The sequence below is a fragment of the Aythya fuligula genome, chromosome 19 (assembly GCF_009819795.1).
Source record: "Aythya fuligula isolate bAytFul2 chromosome 19, bAytFul2.pri, whole genome shotgun sequence".
In the NCBI taxonomy this organism is placed as follows: Eukaryota; Metazoa; Chordata; class Aves; order Anseriformes; family Anatidae; genus Aythya; species Aythya fuligula.
The window spans coordinates 3,188,417-3,207,605 of record NC_045577.1 but is presented as its reverse complement, the minus strand read 5'-3'; positions in this window follow the sequence as shown (position 1 = coordinate 3,207,605).

Here is a 19,189-nt window from a genome sequence, read left to right as displayed (position 1 = left end):
CATGCTTTCTAATCAGAATTTGAAACCTTGATCTGCTGCTGGCCACCAGACCCGTGTTAGAGCCCATGTGCCATCCGTCCCGCTGGCACAGGGCAGCCCCAGGACCCCAGCCCTTGCTGCACCGCATCCTCCCGGCCCCGGCAGCACAGCACACTTGTGCGCAGGCTTACAATAAGCCGAGGATGACTCCCACCCTGATTCAGCAAAATGCTACTCTAGGCAAGTCCCCTGAGGCTCGCAAAATATTCCCATGTTTATTTATATAAACGCATGGCTAAAGAAAGACCCCACTTGTTTTCCTTGGCACGAGGGGTTTTTTGAGGGCTGTTTTCTGCCTCCCATTGCTGTTCTTTTTCCAGCAATAGGTGATTTTACACCGCGGGTTGCTTCCCGCCAGCATTGCCAGCCGAAGGACTCCACGGGAGCAGTTCTAGCCACCGTGTGTTTGTGCTCAGCTGTGCACGAAACACCGCGCGTGTGTGTGTGTGCAGGGAGGGTGTAGCTCAGCCTCTTCTGCTTCAGGGTTTCAAGCTCTCTATGGAGTTATAGGGCTTGCACGGATGGCTTACACTGCCTGCAAGAAAAGGCAGCACTGGAAACTGAGGGACGCTGAAAACTGAGGGCCAGAGCTGGCGGCTTTCTCAGCCCCACAAGCCACAGAGCCTTCCCAAAGCCCCCAGCACCCTCACGATCCTCCCCACTCCTCCAGACCAAAGCCCCTGAACTCTGGGGACAGCTCGAGACCCAAATCCTACCACTTGCAGCAACCACCGCCTGGCCCCAAGCCATCTTTCCTGTGTCCTCTGCCCCGGCACAGGTCACGGTGCATCCCTGGGACGTCGGCCGCCCACACCGCCACGCGCAGGATGGCTTTGGGCTCAGCGGTGGAGCTGCAGGAGTGGGATGGGATGTGTGGAAAAAGTTTCCTGTTTACCCAGCCTGCAGTGTCTGCGGCAGAAGCTGCTGGGGCAGGAAGCGGTCAGAAGGGGCCACACAAACGGGTTTTAAATTTGAAATTTGCCCATGGCCCACCTCTATCCGCACGTCTCAGTGTCCCCAGAGCTGCTGCTGGTGTCCCCCAGCACACACAAGCTCCTGACAGCCGCCCCAAGCCATGGCACGGTGACATTTTGGGTAGTCCTGGTGGTGAGGTGGTGCTGAGACCCACCACGGGCTGAGCACGGGATAAGGGATATGAGCATGGGATAAAGGATACGCAGGCAGACAAAGCCAGGACACGTGCTTCTCCAAAAGCCCTGCGGCATTCAGGGCCTGTCAGGCGTGAATGGAGTAGGGGGATGGAAGGACTTCAGGCTCCTCATTAGCACCAGCCAATTAGCGTGGCATGCTGCTCTCCTGTCAGCTGATGGGGCTGCAGTTGAATACCCCCTGCCCACGCTGATCCCTCAAATTTGAGGCCGTGTTGGTTTTGTGGTCGGTTTTCCCCCACTGTTTAACTGCAAGAACGTTGCCCCTCATTGTGTCTTTTCCCTCTGAGTCTCAGCCGTTCTTGAGAAACTAAATCTGCTTGGTTTATTTGATGGGCACTTTTGGGGCTATTTGCTAGCATGGAGCAGGTAGCTGTGACGCTGCAAGCTACTGTCAGAGAAAATGTTGTCATGCAGCAGCACGTGACACTTTAATAAAATCTATTACTAAGCAGAATCAGGTGGCAAAATCTCCAGCTTCGCTTTGCACAGCTTTTTGCATCACAGCGGGTTTGGGACAGCCCAGCTGTTTTAGTGCAGCAGGACAGGGGCACCGCAGAGCTAGCCCTGACCTGGGGTGGGTTCAGGAGCACAGCATCAGATGTTTACAGGCTGGAGCCACTCCAAATCCTTGAGTGACAGCTGCTTCTTCCCCATGGAAAAACTGTTTTACCATCCCTTGTCTGTTTTCTCAACTGTGGATAATGAAAGCGCCAGTCCCGACGAATGGATGTTATGCTATTTACCCGACTAACACCCATGAACTGCTTTTATATTCCTGCACGAAACCTGCTGCATGAATTTAACTCCTAATTGCAGATGTTGCGAGCTGCCGCGGGATTTAATTTGCTTCTCAGCAGAATCAGATGCTCACTCGAGCCTGAAAGTGTAAGAGGAAACGGTATTGCAAACATGAACATCTTCAGGGAGCAGAGGAAGAAAAGCAAAGCCTTTGGCTGCTCATCCCATCCTGAGCCCCATTTGCCCTACCCATGCTGGAATAACCTCACAATCTCTCTGGGTGCTGCAAGGGCATTAATGGGAGCCGTGAGGGCCTGGCACCAGTTGCCAGCACTGCTTTGCATCCTGCCCACGCCATGGCCAAATTCTCAGTGCCCCCAGCCAGATTTCAGCAGCGGGGACTTCTGCTCCACCATCCCCTGGCTGAGCTGCACCTCAGTCATCTCCTCCCTTGCAGTGACGTTTCTTGCAAGGCACCGTGTGGGTTGGGATGAAAGCCACCCCCAGGTTTTGCATGCTCAGACTCCGTGATCCCCTGGGGCACCTCCAAACGCCTCTCATCTCCCCCCCAGCCGGTCCCTGGGGTGCAGACATGGGTGAAGCTGACACGAGTGACTCCAGCCCAGAGTTTATGCTGTGCTTCGTGTGCTGGGGCAGGACCGAGGAGTTTCGAGGGTGCCATGGGAATACCACTGCGGTGCAGACGTAATTAATCAAGGTCAGGGATTGCATTCTTCGTTAGCACTTCTTGCCACGCGGGAGAGCCTTGGGAGGCCGGCAGACAACCGCAGCCTTGCTGGAAAACACATTTGTCTTCTCCTGGTGAAAATTGTATATGAAAAGAAATTTTATCCACGTTTCGCATCTTAGAAAGTGCCATCTCTGAGAAATCTGAGTTCAGGAAAAGGTCCCTGGAAACGATCAAAGTCCCGCAGCTCAAAAACTGAGCCTTAGGGCCCAGAAGTTGGAACGATCAACTGAAATTGCACTTTTCCCACAGAAATTTCCCTACTGGTTAAAAAAGCATTATTGTTAAGGCAAAACCTCCCCAGTGAAGTATTTGGGGAGGCTGTGAGCAGGCGCACTCGGTGGCTGGTTTGGGATGGGATCAGGGTGACTGGGCAGATGAGGCAGGGCCAGCTCATCGGTCTCTACCTGTGGAGCGGTTTTTGGGTCATTTCCATCATGAGAGCACAGTGAGCCCCCAGCTGGGCAGGGAGAAATGGCAGCGGGGAAGGGTCTTTGGGGAGTATTTGTTCCCTCAGCTCTTTGATTATTGGTCTTTTAAAAAAAATATTCATAAAAAAAGTTAAAGAAAAGATACTTTGGGATAGCTGCCCCTCCTGAAGCCTTCCCCTGTTGTTTCAGCTCATTTGCATGCCTCTAGTTTTTTTGTCTTACACTAAATGCTTATTTTCTCTCTGACAGTGGGAGACAGAAGGGCTCCTGACATCCAGCAGCTGGGAAGCGCCTTGCTGCATCCTCCAGGGATGGACGGATCCTCTGTGGACACTGCCAGGACCAGAAGCCACCTCTGATTGCTGGCTCTCTTCCCCAGGAGAAGCCAGCATTGGGCCAAGAGCTCCTCTTTGCTCATTGCTCATGGAAGCCTCTGGTTTTGGCAAAAGACATTGCTCAAGGTGTGCTGACACCCCTCTGACCTCCTCAGACTGGGCCCATTGGTACTAGCTGCTCATTAACACCGAAGGCTAATTCCCACCCATTTTTTAATTAGATATTCAACACTGCATTGCACAAGGAGCTGGTCAGGTTGTTGTGCAGAAGATGGGCAGGTTCTGTGCACCACAAACATGGAGCTGAGCAAAGGCAGAGGCTCCTCGGGTGAGCAACAGCCCCTGGCCAGAGAAGCGTTTCCATTGTGGGCTAGGTTTTTAGCACGCTTGGAGCTCCTCACATGCTCCTGTGCTGCATCAGAGGCACGGGGAGAGCTCAGCACCACCCTGTGTGTCATCAAGGTCAGCCTTTGAAAGGGGAGGTTGCCACGCCACAGATTTCTCCTGCAAAGGGCTCCCCAGAAGGGCTATCCCCTGTGTGCCTGCTTGCCAAAGCCTTTAAATCATCCCCAGCAGAGCTAAGACTGGCATCGAGCGTCAGCCAGGCCTTACCGTAACACACCACCAATATCCGTGCCTTCCTGAGCTGGAGCCACCCCGAGATGCTCCTGGAACGCTCCCAGGTGCGTGGCTGCCAAGGACTGTGTGTGTGCTGGTTACCAAAAGAGCTGTGTGTGGATTCCCAGGAATGATCCCTTCCTGTAAGCGCGGTGATTTACCTGTCTGCGTGGCACGCCAGCCCTTGGCAGGCTTCGTCTGCATGAGCCCTGCGTGCTCAGGCTCCCCCCTCGCTCCCCACATCTCTGCTCAGGGTTCAAGGGAAGCTGTTCAGGGAGAGGAAGAAACTGAGAGAGACAGGGAGCAGAGGGTGACTCCTGTACATGTCGGTGTCCCTCGCACAGGCATCAAACCAGGACCAGGGGACAAGCACATCCCGCAGCACCGAGGTGCCACCAGGACCCCAGGGTGCCTGAGCCCATGGGGGCTGTGGCCGTGCCTTGCTGCTGCTGTGACAACATTGAGGACAGAGGCAGGAAAAAGCCCAGAGCCTCTCTTTTGCTAAGCCAGCTTGGTAAAGGGCTCCCTTATCTTCTCTTTGGTGTGAGATAAGGTTTCAGTGCTGCCAGAGCAGCTCTGTATCTCGCAGATACCTCCCCGTGCTGCAGTGGGTGTCAGGCGTTCAGAAAATATTTGAGTAAGACCGTATCTTTTTGAAACCCGTGTGCAATGGAAAGACACACAGGGTGGATCAGATCGACGCTGTGTGGTTTTTGGTGTCTTGTTGTTCGTGTGAGGACAAAACGGGGTTCCTCAGCTGGTAGGGCTGGGCTGGAAGGACCTCTCACTGCAGGTCCCTATAGTCCCTATACAGCATTGCTGCAGAGGGAACGGGGACACGAGTGTCCTGGCTCCCTGCTGGGCTGGGAAAGCTGGGCACTCTCCCCCTCGCTTCAAAGCCTTGGTGATACGTGGCCCTTTGAGAGCTGATCCAGATAAATGTTTGTTTTAGTGACCCAGTGAGAGCTGTATCCTATTGCAACAAGCCACTTTCCTGAACAGCCCTGACATACGGGCATGTTTGAACGGCAATCATAATAGCAAAATAATTTGTGTCTCTCCAGGGTGATTTACTGAGCCGGGAGCCTGCTCTTCCCTTGGTGCTCTGCTGTTCCCTACAGGGGACCTGACTAAATAGGTTTGGGAATACCTTCAGAGGCAATTTATTTCTATGAAATCCTTGTGTAACATCGCAAGGAATGACTGGGAGGAAAAGGCTTGTCATGAGAGCAGAGGACACGGAGTCAAAGCCATCCCCTTGCAGGTCTGACTGAAGATCTGGGTGCTGCACCAGAGGCATCAGCCACGTGCGATTTGGGTGGTGCAGGGGCAGGACCCTCCCGATGCCCAAAACCCTCACCCTGGTTCACACATGGTTAGCTTCAGCAGTCACCGAAAGGGGAAACGTTGCCCTCTCACCACGGCAAAGCTCTTTCCATGTCACAAAATGGTGCTGGATCCTGCAAGGCACCTTCTTCTGGGCTGCTCCATCCTCTGCCAAAGTCCTGAGGGCCACGAACCCTACTCCCCCTGCCTTTCCCAGTGACTTTCCCCGATCTTTCCAGACAACAATGATTGAAATATTAAAGCTACCTCATCGTAGAACAAAACCCTTGCAACTGATTAAATTTTTCTGTGTTAAAAATACCTGGTGTATTGAAAATCACACTCCAAAGGCCAGTTCTGATCTCATTCGTGTGGGACTACGGCCAGGCGAGGTCTCCGTGGAGAAGTCCTGAGGAATGGACAGGCCTTAAACCAACGGTGGTCTGCAGAAGTTATAAAGATAAATACCATGCACCCGTATAGAACTCGATCTCTTTTTTTTTTTTATAAAATTAATAAAATGTGTAAGAGAAGCTGCCTCCCTGTTAGTGGATCTAATACCTTGGCTTGGAAGCCCTCCCCAGGAAACATATCTGTCTTTCTGCTGACTTCACTGGATGTCAGCAACATAATAGAGAAGTGGAATTCAGCCTAAAAGCCAGACAGTGAATGCAGAAGTCAAGACTTAGGGAAAAGATATAAAAAAAGAACTGTTGATATGCCTCTTCTCCGACACGTCCCGTCCTATCAAAATGGCCACTGCCTTTATTTTGTTTAATCACTTATCTCCATGGAGGGAAGAGGAAATTCCCAAGAACGCATGATCGTTAAAAATATTAGCCAGGCCTGGTGATTATTTTTGGTAGCTGAAAACTTCCTGGCCGAAGGGTTCGGGTTTGCATTGGACTCCAGCGAATGTTTTAGAGCAACTTTCATAAATACCCATTATACTCGCATCGCCGTGCAGTTTACAATTCAGCTGGGAAGGGCGGGTGTGTGTTTCTCTTTCTTTGTTTTGCGCTGCAGCATGGTAAAGTGCACAGCGCTCGGCTGAATTAGGGCTTAGCTATTTTCTTGTATCCTTAAATAAAGGACCGGTTCACACAGTCCGAAATCTCTGTTTCCTTTCTGGCAGGAAACAGGAAGTGAATGCAAGGGGCAGATTTGGAGTTTGCTTGCAAGAACAATTGAACTCCCATCCAGAGGGGAAGGGGATCTGCGTCAAGAGGAATTCACTTTTTTTTTTTTTTTTATTCCTTTTTTTTTTTTTTTTTTTCTGGAAGGGAAGAGAAAATGACCTTTAGTTGAAAAGGCTGAAAGAATAAAGGTCTGAGCAGCCGGGGCTGCCTGCACAAATAGAGTCATAAAGGCCTGGTCCTGGCAAAGGGCTCCGGCCATCCCGCGGGCGGCGGGGTCCCACTGCAGGCAGCGCGCCGCTCGCTGCCCTATTAGTTATCCTGGGTGAAGGGCGTCACCGAGACCTGTCACCAGTTCCTGCTTACGAGGGACAGTCCCTTTTTTTTTTTTTTCCTTTTTTTTTTTTTTTTAATATTTACTATATTTCTCTCTGTCCCTCCCCAGCACTGCCAGGAAGAGATTTAGTGGATGGGATTGAGTGAAGTCCCTCACCTTTGTCCCCAAACCCTACTTGTAGCCGTCCCCACGAGCAGGTAGGGCGCCAGCTCAGCCTGTTTGGTGGTCAGGACCTCGCAGTGGCCCCACCAAACCTTGTCCCCTTCCAGTCAGCCACAAAACCTCCCCAAGCATCCCTGGGAAGAGGATGTGAGCTGAGGCCTGCGGGGTTTGACTAAGTGTCCAAACATTGTCTCTGTGGGCTTATCTCCGAGTCCTGCCCATTTTTGTCCTCACCACTTCAGTGGGCCCTGGGTAATTTTCTCTGTGTTTTTTTTTTTTTTTTTTTTTCCTCCCCACATGCAAGCCAGATTCTCAAGGAAGATGCAGAGCTGGAGAATCCAGTAGTTGAGACCTTGAAATGTACCTAAGCATACGTTATCCAAGGGCACAAAACACTTCTCTATATTTGAGGCAATCAGCCCTGGAGCTGGTGGAGGTGAGTGCCACGACCCCTGTGCCACCCAGCATCTTGATAGAGCAGCCCTAGGAAAAAGCTTCAGCTCGTAACTTCTCACAGCATCGCCCTACCAAGTCACAAGTAACAAACGGGGGCCAAGGGGTTCCCTGGAGCAGTTTCGCTCCCCTCCAAGCAAAACATTTATCCAGAAGGTGCAGCGACAGCTGGGCAATGTCAGCAGCAAATGTCAGTGGGTGTCAGGAGGAGAGAAACTCATGAGACAAAAGGGGCTGAGTTTCTCCCAGGAGGGGCTCCCCTGCAATCACAGGAAGGATGAATGTGGGCTGATGCTCGAACACGTTATTTTATGCTCCCTTGTTGCCTCCGTGCTGGTTTTGTCACTAATTGTGGCCGGAGCCAGCCCACCCAGGGGCTCACCGGGCTGCAGCAATGCCTCAAGGCATGGCGGGGCAGGCGCAGAGCCCCCGGCAGCTGGAGCTGAGCTCGGATGAAATCACCTCTGGTACTAAAGCTGCAATTCTCCCAACGCACCTTGGCAGCCTTCCACTTTTCTTCTCCAAAGCTGTCCAGGCGAAACGCATGCAGCTGGAGGGATGCCCCCGCCAGCGTGCGGAGGGATAAGAGCACGGCTGGGTGAGAGCCAGGGGAACAAGCACAGTTGGTGCTGAGAGGGTCGGGCATCAGCTCTGCTAGGGTCAGACATCCACAGAGCCCAGAACTAGGAAAAAGGTGCTGCTGGAAGCGCCGCGGCTGCGGTGAGTCACTGTGCTCGAGGAAATGCTGTCACCGCCGGCCATGCTCCACCGCAGCCCCCACTTCCAGCAGTTTTTACCTTCTGCTATCAAAGGTTTTGGGCCAAGCCCCCTCCCCGGGTGAAGCCAGAGTGAAATTGGGGTCCTGCTTGTAGGCCTGTTGGCATCAAGAGCTGGGTGAGCCCATCCCCACATCACTGGGACTGCAGAGAGAGTGGGGCATGGGGCAGGCGAGGATGACAGCGCAATACCTGGGCAGGGAGCTGCCAGCCCGTATTCCTATTCCTGTTCCCCTGCAGCTCCCGGACAGCAGCACCCTGCTGCATTGAGGTAATTCATTAACCTGGAGAACAATGAGACCTAAACTTTCCCCCAGTCGCTGCGGTGCAGCTGGCAGCTGGGCCGGTGTGCTGGGGCCGGGCTGAGGGAGCGGTGCCAGCAGTGAGGGAAATGTGCAAATAGCCCAGGAATGTGCCCCGAGCAGGGCTCGGGGAAGGACAGGGGGAAGACACCAAGTCCAGGAGAGCCCAGGGGGCTGCTGCAGGGCACGGTGAGGGAAAGCAAAGCACAGTTCACCACCAGCTCGCAGCCTAAAAGCCAGTGGTGGTGGTGTGAAGAGCATCGTGCTGGCTGAGATGGATGCGTGAAGCTGGACACCAGCAGGGGAGGATGGGGTTAGCACAGTCGTGGCACTGGGCTTGGGTTTCCAGACCAGACGTGGCCTCTGGGAAGGAAAATGCAGCTGTGGGGAGAGCAGGGGGCTGTGTGCGATGGGCAGCAGCAGGGCTGGAGGTACAAGGAGAGGAGCCTTAGCTCCACATCACCTGCCTGGCGCCAGCCCAGAGGGTCGGTGCTGCGAGCAGGAGCGAGCAGCTGAGCAAAGGCAGGGCGATAACATCTCATCTGGCAGCAGGGAAATCAAGCCCTCGGAGCGGGACATCCTCACGTGCCCGCTTCCTCCCGCACCGCAAACGAGCGCTTCGGTCTGGGGAGCGCGCCTCGTGTTCCATAAACACGCCAGATTTTGCATCCTGGATTCGCAGCAGAGCGCTTTGAGCTCAAATTATCCGAGCTGATGTCCCAGCTTTACTCCCACCAGCCCCAGGCTACCAAACCTGGTCACATCTGAGCACAAAAATTAACAGGATTGGTATTCAGGTGTCCCACAATGAGCTAAAATCCTTGTCTGTTACTCCTTCTAATTCCCCTTTTTCTTCCTGGCTTCATCCTGATTTTGATTCACTTTTCTGCTCTCACAGGAGCAGCTCTGAGCCTGGTCGTGCCATACCCTGGGTTAATTCAGCGGAAAGCTGCTTTCTGAAGGAAACATTTGCCGTCTTGCTCCCAGCTTTGGTTTGCCTGTCCCCACTTGCTTGCCAGGGCTTATTCGGCGATGTTAATAGGAAAGTTTCTTTGCACAGAGCCAAAGAGCTATTGTGCCCAAGTGATTTTATTCAAGAAGTAAGAAAGCGCGCTCACTTTGTGTGCGAGGAGATGACATTCGTTTGATCGGTGTGTTTGAAAGCTCGGTGGGGAATACGGCCGAGAAAACACATTCTTGTGAGGAGCTGTTTCAAAAGAAAAGAAACAAGAATCCAGGAGAGATAAGAAAATTAATGTCTGCAGAATCTGGGAAAGCCTTGTGCAGAGGGACAGAGACAAAGTACGAGAATGCACTTTATTTGTGACAAGCTTTCCATCCTGGGCAGCCAAACAGGACATCCTGCTTCAGTTCTCCTTCCTCTCTTTAATTAGAGCTGCGTTCGGGACACTGCCATTAATGTTGTCTCAGCATTTCCATGACAAAGCCCTGTTTTTGCGGGACTTTAGGAACTTGGCCCTAGAAGGGCCGTTATTAGGGCAGAACTGCTTGGCCCGGGGGTGGCGGTGACATCCCCACCGCACGGAGCTCGGGGTGTGGGGACCCCATCCAGGCAGGAGGAACAGCAGAAGAGACCGAGCCCCCAGGCTCTGTGCACTTCATCCCGTGCCCAAGCAAGGATCCAAAACCTTTCACCCTCTGGAGGCCGTAAATGTCACAGAAAACACAACGCCCCCATTTCCGAATCTGCAGGTCACTGTGGAACCTGCCGTTTTCAGCTAATTTGGCTTGGGCAGCCTGGAAAGGCAAGCTGCCTCCCCAGCAATGCGATTTGCACTACCTGACAGCAAAGCTTGGCTACGGCCCCTCTGGCCAAACCTGCCACAGAAGTGGGGACCCCCCGAAACCCCCCTTTAGCGGGCAGAGCAGCTCCCCAGTCCCAGGCCGCGGGGCCGCGCGGTGCTCCCTGACCTCTGCGGCTGGAGCAATTCCACACGGAGCTGATCTGGGAGCCCCAGTGTCAGAAAAAAAACCTGCTTTCCCGCTGGTTTCTTAATTGCTGCTCTTCCCCTCCATCCAGGTTAGCAGCTCCGCTCTCACGGGGCTGAGGCCGTGGCTTTTTATCCACCCCATGAGCTGGAGAAGCGGCTGCAGCATTGCAAACCCGCTGTTTGCAACCGCAAGGCAAATGAGAGCAAACGGGCTGTAAAAGTCACCAGGGGGGCTGAAACCCTGCGCAGGACCTGTGGGAACTGGGGGCTAGGGGCTGCACTGGCAAGGAAAAATAAGCTCCTAAAAACAACCTTGAAAGGTACCGAAATGCAATTTAAACCCCAGGACAGGCTGGGCGAGTGCTGGAAACTGCCCTGGTGATAAACCTGATTCCCATCACGTATAACCGCCTTCCTTCGGGTCTCTGCTGCAGGACCTGGGGTTTGGGCGCTGGCTCTGAGCACGCGGGCAGGAGGAATCCTCGTTCCCATCCCTTTGTGGCACCAAGGGCCGCGTGTGCCCGCTGGGACCCCGTCCTCGCAGGGGCAGGGAAGTGCCAGGTCGTTCCTTGCTAACACCTCTGGGCTCGGCCTGAGAAGAGCTAAATATTACTAGCAAAAAGAAAACACTTTTTTTTTTTTTTTTCACAGTGGAAAAAACAGGCCTTCCAACTGAAAATATTATTGCAATTCTTCCACCCCTGAAGAGAGAGAAAACAGATCCCTTTGTTGCTGTTAAAGTCCCAGGTGCATCGCTGGCAGCCGGAGCCGAGCAGGCGCTGGGAGAAGCTGCAAAGCAACATTTCAGCACAGGATACTCCAAAGCAGACAGGGTTAAGCCAAACATCCTTTTACTGCTACTCTTTCACTTCCCATTTCAGGGGGGATGAGACAAAGATCCTGCACCCTGCGCTGACGCCGTGCCGGGGGGACCCCATCCCTGCGCAGCCGATCCTGCGCCTCTCCGAGCTCCAGCCCTGGAGTAATTTGCAGCCACAGGTCCTTGGGGCCAGGAGGGCTGTGGGGCTGGGTTTCACGTGCCAGACACTGTGTCCCTGCAGCACTTTGTGCCCCATTCCTGGCTAACAGCCTGGGGCACCCCGCACACTGCCCTGCAGCTCCATCACCTTACAACCCGTGCTGCGCACGAGAAGCCCACCCTGGCCTTTGGATGCTTCAGCCTCGGAGATTTAGGGACTCAAATCCTGCACGCTCAAAGGGCAGGATGAGCAGGTTGCCCCCCGAGGTGCTCACTGCCACGGGGCATGGCCAGGAGAAGCCCAGGTCCCTGCGAGCCGCAGCGCGGGGCGAGGCAGGGCAGGAAGGGAGCCGGCGGAGATGAGTGTTTCCTGACTCTCGGGAGCGAAACAGAAAAGGGCTGTCACTCAGCGGCCCCCGCAAGTGCAGCGGCAAGATAACTCCAGACACAGCCGCCATCACTTCCCCCCTTTGTCCCTGGCTTTTTTCAGGCCTTCCTGAGCAGAAACGTCCCATCTCCGAAGGAATGTCGTTGCCGCTGGCTGCCCACAAAACCCCCCAGCGGCCGCGCTCAGCCGGGCTCTGGGTGCCACGGGCACCCCGGGGTGCAGGGTGGCTGCGGCCCTGCGCTGGGTCCTGGCGTGAGAGCCCAAGGGCGACGTGCAGGGCGGCCCAGCACGATGGAAACGGGTGGCCACATCTCCCAGTTTCCTGGTCTGAGCCACTCCTGAGTGCAGGAGATGAAAGGCGCCAAGGAGAAAGCACCTCTGGGGACATCGGGGCAGTCCCACAGCCCCAGCAAGTGGCCCCGGCACTGAGCACTGTCCTGCACGTGTCTTAGGCTCCTGGGGCAGCACCAGACCCTGGCAGCCTCTCCAAGGGCTGGAGGATAATTGCAGAGCATCTCACGGCTGTGGCTGTCCCTGCTGCTCTCCTGTCCCTGTCCCCAGTTAACCAGCCCCGGGGACACACATCCCCTGCATAAAACCCAGCGGCACCCCAGTGATGTGAAAGGAGGGAACATTGCCCCCCTTTAAGTTAATCTTTATTTTCCCCCTGGCTCCTTCTCAAAAGGTGCTCAGCCCCCTCTGGGCGCAGGTCACCCCGTGGCCACCTCCTGCTTTCCAGCAGGGACCCGAATCTGTGCCCCATCTTCTGCGGTGCGGGATGACAACGACCCCTCGGTCACTCAGCCCTGCTTGGGGCTGTCACAGGCTGCAGAGCCGGTGCTGGGGACACGAGGGGGGAGCCCCGGGCCCAAAGCCAGGAGCAGGAGGAGCAGCCGTGCAGCAGGAGCTTCTCCTCCCGCAGCAGCACGGGGCAAGAAGAGGCTTGAAGGGAACGAGGGGGCTGTGGGGCACCCTCAGGCCCCCAGGGAGCACGGCGGCAGCGTCCCCAAAGACAAGGCTGGAATGCAGCAAGGCTGCTCCATTATCTCGCTCGCTGCCCTTTCAAGGACACCTTAATCTAACGGTCACAGAAACACATTTTTCACCAGGGGATTCTTCATTAGTGCTCGTTTCCTCTCCCGGCCCATTTCCTGGAAGCGGCTTGTGCTGACAGGGGTGGGCAGGAGCCGCGGGATGCCCGGCCGCACACGCGGCCCCTCCGAGCCCCCAGCTCGAGCTGCCTTGCCTCCTGCCTCCAGCTCTCCACACCCAGAAACCCCGGGTGATGGATCGGTGCTGGAAAAAGCCCCTTTTAAAATGTTTATCATAAAGTGGAGGCCCTGGCACCTCGTGGAGAGGCCCCGGTGTGCACAGCGCAGAGCCCACCGTACCTCCGCCGTCCTCACAGCCATAAATATTTGCTCCCGGCTGCCATTTTCCCAAGCAAGGTTTTAGCCCAAGAGGAATCGCTCACAGAGCTCGTTTCTCCCTGGCTGTTTACCTTTAGTGCTCCCTGGAGTTAAAAGCAGCTTTGTTTCTAAATTAAACGGAGTGGCAATAGCTGGTATCACCAGTTAGAGAGCACCGGTCCTGCCGTCCCCGTTATGGGCTAGGGCCACACACTGGCACAAAGGCTTCAGGGAGCATTTAGTGCCGAATCCCTTGTGCACAGTCTGGCTTTTGAGGGTTTGGGGTTTTTTTTTGAGGTTTCTGTGTTTTTTTCCCCATATTTGGAAGCAGCAAACGCCGTACAGCTTGGCTTTGACTGGTGTTGGGATGTTAGCACGAATGCGTGCAAGCCCAAAGCAGACGCAGGCTGCACCAGACACCATAAATGAAATTATTCCCTGAGACAGACACGGCCTGCCCTGGGCAGCTCCCATCGCATGGTTCTGCCCCTCTGGGCTCAGCGGGGGCGTCCCTGACCCCCCGTGGGCAGCAACCCTCTGCCCCAGGACGGGGCAGCGAGGGGAAAAGGAGACGGCGGTGCCGGGAGCCGCGGCCGTTTGAAGGCTGCGAGGGAAAGAGGCCAGGGGGTTATCCAATCTCCCCGAGCAGACATTTCCGCCTGGCACGCCCCAGCGGCACAGGCGCTCCGCTTCATTAATAAATCACTAATCCCGCCCGCTGCGGCCGCTGCGGGGAGGAAGCTGGAGTCGGTGCGAGCGGGGCCGGAGCGGGGCGCGTGTGCGTGTGCCCGTGCCGGGGCGCACGGGGAGGTGCCCTCGTGGGCAAGCACGGCTCATTCTTGCTCGCCCAGGTCCAGCCTCATGTGAGGGTGCTGAGCTGGCACCTTGGCCTGGCTCTCTGCGGTCCAGATGAGCCAGGGCTGCGAGCACAAGCGGCACAAGCTGGAGATGGGCAGGGACCTTCCCTCTACCAACAGCCGCAAGCTCCATTCCCCTTCCCAGCTGTGTTTGCAGCAAGCCAGAGCTTTCCCAGGGCCCTGAGCCTCTCCAGGACAGCGTTTCAGCAGCGTTGTTTCCCTGGAAGCACAGCTGGGGTTTGTGCAAGATCCCTTGGCAGTTGGGTGGTGATCACAGGGTGAAGGCAGGGCCCTTGGGGCAGCGGCTGTGGGTCCACCCCAGCGAGGCTGCGGCTGCTCCACTCAAGCCAGATCCTTCCCTGCCCAGGCTCCACTCCCCAGGTGCAGCTCGCTGGGATCCCAGCAGCCACAGGAGATGCCGACGCATCCCCAGGTGGAAATTTGGAGCCACAAACCAGAAATCCAGCCTGGCCACCTCCCTCTGCTGCAACACAGCAGCAGTGGGGATTTCATGGGCAGGAAGGCATCCTCGAGCCAACCCTGCGGCTGCTGCGTGTCCCTGCAGAGCAAACACTGGTGTAACGGCACGGCGGGGCCGCCTGCAGATGTTTGAGCCCAGATAACCCCGAGGCATCCCCCCGGACCGAGCCGTGCGCTGCTCCCCACCGTGGCACCGCAGCCACCAGCCCCAGGAGTGAGCCCTGGCCGTATCTGCAGGGAGCTGCTCTGTGCTGAACGAGGGGCTGGGCTAGCAAAAGTGTTTTACAGCCTCCCCATCCCCACGGCAAGCTGGGGGCAGCCAGGACTGGCTGCTGCTGTGCATGGCACGGGGCAAAGGGCATCCTGCACCCGGGGTACCGGCATCAGCAGGACACGTCTGGCCTGGAGCTGGAGGAGCAGCACCTGCACCGTGCACTGCTCCCTGTTCAGATCCATCTCCCTGGGGGCACCCACGCTTCCCCGACCCTAACGGAGCAGGATGGGTGCCGGGAGTGACGGCAGAGAGGCACCGAGTCCTTCCCAAAGCCACCCTAACTAGTGAAGGATGGGCTGCAGGGTGCCGGGCAGCTCAGGTCCCAGCCTGCAGCGGTGTGATGCAACGCGCCCCGGCCCCATCCAGCTCGGGATGTGAAGTGCTAAAGGGAACGCATCCCCGCCACCAGCTTCCTGTTTTCCTGTTAAAACACATCAGGCTTCCCTGCAGTCCTTGACCCCGGGGACCGGCACTAGGAAAGGATTTGACCCAGCAGCCCCCAGCCAGGCATACAGGGCAGGGCAGGGCTGTGCAGCTGCCCCTGTCCCATTTTTTTTTTCTTTGTCCCTCCACGCAGACACAAAGCCACACGGTGTCCCCAGAGCAGGCCTGGCTGCCAGCTTCCTCTGGGGACAGCATCTGGAGGCCGAGCGGGGCGAGGCAGAGCTGCAGAACAAAGCGAACTGCAGTGGAGCAAAGCAAAGCTGAGCCTTTGATACGGATCCCTTTTTTTTTTTTATCCCTCCCTGAGCGAGACAACAGCGTGGGCTTCTCGCCTGCACTTCCCCAGGGCTGCAGCTCGATGCCCTGCCCGGTGGGGTGTCTGTGACCGGCCACCGAAGCAGCCCAGCCCTGTCTCCTGCCCCGGGACGTGCAGACCTTCGCGAGCACGCGGTGTTCGAGGAAACCTCCCCGCGGGGCAGCCGGCGGCTTTTCACCCCCACCGGGGAGGTCCCACCCCCTGCCTCTGCTAGGAAATGATGCCGCTTTCATTTTTCACCATTTCAAAGTGCAAAGTAAACGTCGATCGACCCCTAACGATGCTTTTTTTTTTTTTTTTTTTTTTTTTTTTTTTTTTTTTCTGGCGTGAAATTTCAGCACGGCTCTTGTTTCGTTTTCCATCCGTTAAGTGTCAAAAGTCAGAAATCCCTCCCGGGCAGCTCCAGCCCGCTTCTCCCCAGCCGGCCTGGGAGCAGAAAGCTCTCCCCACGCGTCACTGCAAGGAAGATGAGCCAGAGAGCAAGAAATGCAAGCAGTGCCCTGCAGAGGGGCAGCACGAGGGGACCAGCACTCAGCCAGGACGCAGCAGCCCAGCATTTTGGCAAGGGGAGCTGTGACCAGCATCACCCTGCGGGCTGCAGGCCGGCTTTGCGAGCTCAAATCTCCCTTTAACCCAGCACCATCCTATAGGGTCAGCACAGAAAGCCCTGCAGAGGGGCTCAGCCCCAATGGAGCAGGCACGGGGACATCTCTGGGGGATGCTTTATGAGCTCCCGTGGCCCAGCTCGCCCCCGTGCCCGCGTTGCAGCCGCAGCGAGATAAAAGCCTCCAGCCCCACGCCGGGCGCTCGGCTCTGGTTACAACACACTTAATCCTTGAGCCGGGTTGACGTCGCAGCTCGGGGCTGATTGCATGACCCAGTTATGAGACAGCAAGGCCCCAGTGAGCTTGGAAATATTAAATACGTTGTAACTGGACCCCTGGTGCCTCCGCTTTCTGTAGGAGAGGAGGCCCAGCTAAGTGAATTTTCCCGTGCCGGGGCCAGCCCCGGTGTGTGGCTTTTTCCCAAACCACCCCGAGAGCAGACGTGTGGGGCTCTTCCCCCTCTGCCCATGGTGGCAGCGCTGCCGGGAGGCTCTGTGTGGCCACATCCACCACAAACTGAAGGAAACCAAGTCCTGGTTTATCCCAGGAGGAAACGGGAGCGGGGCTCGATAAGGAGCGATGTCCCCGGGGAAGGGAGGAGCGAGCTTTCCATTTCCTGCCTCTACTTTTTTTTCTTTTTACTCTGCTCCACCTTTAACACCAAATCTCCTACAAAACGCTGCCTGCGTGCAGCCCGGGGAGCCTGCATCAGTAACTCTCCTGCCTTTAAAAGGGAGGGCAGCGAGATGGTGACACGGCCTGGCTCTGGAGCTGGCTGCAATGTGCAGGGGATGCAGCCACCTCCAGGGGCTACTCTGGCTCCTGGCACCGACGTCCTCAGGCCAGGAGCATCCTGTAGCTTGCAGACACGTGCCCAGGCTCTCCCGTTGTGGCCTTGGGACGTGCTCCCAGGTGCTGTTTTGATATAAAGAGTAGCACTTCCCTGGCCCTGAAGCTCTCCTGCTCTTTGGCAACGTGGATCACTGCTCCCCTTGCAGCTGCAGCCCTCTCCGGCCGGGCTCTGAAGGCCGTCGTGACAAAACCCGCAGGCTGGGGCGAGCAGGCTCAGCACACAGGCACAGGAAACAGATGCAAGGGGAGCCCACGGCAGCCTTGTTTTCCTTCCAGCGCTCCAAAATATTGCAGGACAAACCCAACGAAACATCTCCAAGGAAACATCTCCTCAGCCTTCTGGGGGCTTTAGGAAAAGCCAGGCTGTTCTCCTCAAGTTTCCAGCAGGCTGAGCTGGCAGGGATGGGGCTGGGGGCTCAGGGGCAGTGGGCAAGGGGTGCATGGGGGCCAGGGGCAGCTCTGGCTCTGCAGGGTGAATCTGGCACCGCTTGGCTTTGCCATCCAAGCCCCATGCTTGTGGCTGTAGGGCAAAAAAGGAGCTGTTTGGCAGGAGCCACATGCCTGCCCTGCATCCCAGGGCTTCTGGGATGAAGAGAGATGGGATTGCAAAGCAGCTGGTGTGGAAACGGCCCTCAGAAGCTGCCTAAAACAGCTACTGGTGTGAGCCTGCACGCTGCACAGTGCTCCAGGAGGGGTCCTCAACGTGCTCGTTAACAGGACACGATCACACTGGTGTGCAAGGGGAATCGGGCAAGCTCCAGGCAGGTTTCTGGCACGGGGAGCAGAGCTTGGGTTTGGTATCCACCTGCACAGGGACATTTCTGATGCTCCTGAAAATGCCAGAGCACCCTCCCCAGGCAGGATGGGGCCCGAGCCAGCACCTGCACACCAACAGGGAGCTTCTGGTGCTCTGTGGATATTCAGCTCTGGTGGTGTTGGGGAAGGATGTGTCCCAGGATGGGGTCAGCAGGGCTGGGCTGCCCTGCCAGGCTGAGGCACTTCAGGGAGGGATGCTCTCCTTGCCTGCCTTCCTTTGAAGTGAAAACCCTTGAAAGGGGAGGAACGCCGGAGCCTTCTCCGACTGCACTTAATTAATTCAGCTTGTCACATTAACGACATCAAAACAGGGCAACTGCAGCTCAGCCTGGGCCTCATCTCACACCCACGGAGCCAAGAGGGCTCCACAGGGCTTCCCTGGGGCTGGGCTGACTGTCGGCAGTGCAGAAACGTGGGCAGGGTGCACAGGACACGAGGCATGAGCTGTGCCTCTGTTAGATATGCACAGCACCATGCACATCGGGGCCAGACCTTGCTGGCGATGCTGGGAGCACACCAAGATTTAATTTTCCTTGCTGTCCCGCTTCCTCCAGCCAGGGGTTTTGGTTCTCCTCTCTGTGTTTCTGCGAGTTCGTGCCTTTTCCTGGGTGGCTGTTGGGGAGCAGAGCTCCCCATTCTGGTGCCCTGAGCCCCCCAGCCTCTCGTCGCCTTCCCCCCAGCAGCTGACCCCAGCTGATAACCTCGGGAAGCTCCCTCTGCCCCCGAGGAGCCAGGATGGGGAAAGAAGTTGACTTTTAACCCCCTTCTGTGTTTCTTCCCCCTCCTAAACGTGTTGAATTCTCCCCCACTGCCTGCCCTGTGCACCAAACCCATCCATCTCCCGCTGCTGGAGGGGCCCCTGGAGCTGGAAGCCCCCGGGTCCTCCCACGAGCCCATCTTACGAGGAGGAAAGAGCTTCTTTTACAACCACAACCTTGAAAGGAAGAGAAAAGGTCTGGAGCAGAGCGGGGTGTCCCTTCTCACCCTGGCCTGTTTTCACATCCATGGGTCCCTGGGGAGGCTCGCTCACAACAGGGGCCGTGGGGGCAGAGTGGTGACAAGAGGGCTGCAGGCAATGCTGTCAGTGCTTAAACCACCGACCTCGGCCGAGGCACCAGGAGACACAGAACCCGACCCCTCTCCTCCCAGCCTGTCCAAAAGGAGCCATCGAGCAGCCCCATGCACCCAGCCGGGCCCCCAGAGATAAACACGGGGCTTTGATGTGAAGGGAAAGTGAGCGGCTC